This window comes from Pecten maximus, chromosome 15, assembly GCF_902652985.1.
Source record: "Pecten maximus chromosome 15, xPecMax1.1, whole genome shotgun sequence".
Lineage (NCBI taxonomy): Eukaryota > Metazoa > Mollusca > Bivalvia > Pectinida > Pectinidae > Pecten > Pecten maximus.
The window spans coordinates 35616083-35618714 of record NC_047029.1 but is presented as its reverse complement, the minus strand read 5'-3'; positions in this window follow the sequence as shown (position 1 = coordinate 35618714).

Genomic DNA, 2632 nt, shown 5'->3' with positions numbered 1-2632 from the left:
TTCAAATGGGTGTTCTTTGTTCTGTTGGTAAAGTTGGTACACAGGTGATCTCAAAAACGTAAGAGAACTCGCACATAACTGTGAAAGTCGAAACGTTAAAGTCCGCTAATAGTTTTCAGGATCTTCCCCCTACTGTTGGATGGTAGTTTTGGCTGTTCCCCAAATAGCCTTGGAATAATAATTTTTTATACCCAAATACATATTGCTAACAATGCTGCATGTAATAACGTTATGCTGTTCAATAGTAACGAAAAATATTCAGATATAGAAACTTATAAATCATTAAGATTTGTTTCAATGACGATAAGATCTAGCATTATTTCAATAAACCGTTAAATTCTCTTTTCTCTAGGACTACATGCAGTGGCATAGTGTGTTTGAGGAATATTCACTCTACACTTGGTTACATTCTTTGTAATCAGGGAATCCGTCTTTTCTAGCGATTCCCCTACATGTATATCGTCCTGAGTTTTCCATCAAATCTTGTATTCACCATTCCTTCAGTTAACTCCTCAAACCTTGTACTCGCCATTCCGCCGTCTGAGTATATCAGTATTTTGCCTCAAAAAATGATCTGCGCTTCCATCATGCCTTTCGGGCGTTACCCGGTTCAAGATAATGTCATTTGGTATACGTTCTGCCTAAATCTTTTGGCAGAAAAAAATCCTGCAATAATTTCGTGATATAAAAAAGTGTACATATGACCGCAGACGACATGATAATGGTTGCTGAGAGAAACAAAGAGCACTGCAGAAACTTAAGTCATGCAGAGACAAAACATGAATTCAACCCAAACGAAGTATAATTCAATGTCGACATCGTCGAATACATGGGCATCGAAACAGGTCTTCAGACTTTCAGACAGACAAAAAGAGGATAAAATGAGGTCCTAATACAGACAAAAAAAGGATCAAAGGAGGTCTTCAGACAGACAAAATGAGGATAAAAGGAGGTCTTCAGACAGACAGAAAGAGGATCAAAGGAGGTCTTCAGACAGACAAAAAGAGGATCAAAGGAGGTCTTCAGACAGACAAAAAGAGGATCAAAGGAGGTCTTCAGCCAGACAAAAAGAGGATCAAAGGAGGTCATCAAACAGACAAAAAGAGGATCAACGCTATTCTCGACATGCCTTTCCAGTCGCCAAGCCAACACTATAGGGACTACTGTGTATGTCATCGACCTGACACAGCTCCCAAGTTTCTTAAGAATGACAACCAGTGTATATGGGTGCACAGTGTGATCGTGTAATCCCAGAGATCAAAAGTGCATGGTTGCTAAGATTTTAGAGATAGAATCATAGAACTAGCTTTGCAACGATGAGAACTATCTGTATATTGCGGACAAACTATTGCAAGCATTCATATTTTTAAATGGGTACAGAACATACTAAGAAAGATCAAGAACTAAATGATGACATCGAACCAGTCTATAAACTTGGCCATGTTGTAAAGATACCATACAGCGCTAGAAAACGCGAATAACTTGAGCTAGCAACATCGACAATTGAATTCAGTACAGCATAATCAATGATATGTACATCTGTCTGTTTGGATTTTAAGAAAAGGGGAAAAATCTTATACTTAATATTACATATCTTATATGGTGAAAAGCTTGAATGAAGGAGTTCTCGCCCATTAATTAATTCATTACCTATACAGATTTATGTAATATTGACCAATCAGAATGCAGTAATAAACTTGCAATAGCAATTCATAAACACGTGGTTTGTGCTATTTGAGTTAACTTTGATTAAGTGTATTACACAGTTTATGAACCAAGAATTGTAATTAATCAATAATCAATAAAACATTTTTAGCTCATCACCAATGTTTAAATACATATGTTTAATTATTAACATTAGGACATGAAGACGAGCATATCAGGATTCTTATCGGCAAAGGTGATGGTGCGAAGCATTTTTAAATAGTCTGTTTCTGAAACGACACAATTGGATTAACCAGCTGTCTGTATGAATATAGAAAATCATGGTCTGTATTCGTGAAACCGGTCTCATGCTCAAGCAGGAAGCGAACTCTGTGCTCAACCCACTCGCTGAATATATGAAAAATATGCCATGATAATATTAGATAAAAGAAAAACCTATACAAAAAAATAGCATTTCACTGGAATTGTTTCCGAAATTGCTTCAAATTTTATCTTCGAAAGTAGTTGAGTCTGAGCGCAAAATGTGTGTATGAGGAAGCGTACAGTTTTATGAGTACAGGCCATTTTGACATGACACTAACTCGCATACATTTGTTTTGTATCTCTGTAGTCGGGATATGTCGGGACCTTCTTTACGAAACACTATTTATATGATTGTTTAAGTTATATAACCCGTAATATAGTGATTTATCACGATTAGATTGCTTACACACTAATCTACATAGTGAAGCATCACATATCTACGATGTCAAGGCACCACACTGTAGACGTGTTTAGAATATTTATAAGGGTTGACTTGAAAATAATTTGCATCATTTCGTGACGAAACATATGTCAGTCACTTCTGACCATACCGCAAACGTGTGTAATATAAATGTATACTCGCGTGTATATCTTATATTGCTTTATAAATCTGTCAATAGAGACAGAGGTTGTAAGCACATTCCCCCTTGATTTTTGTTTACTC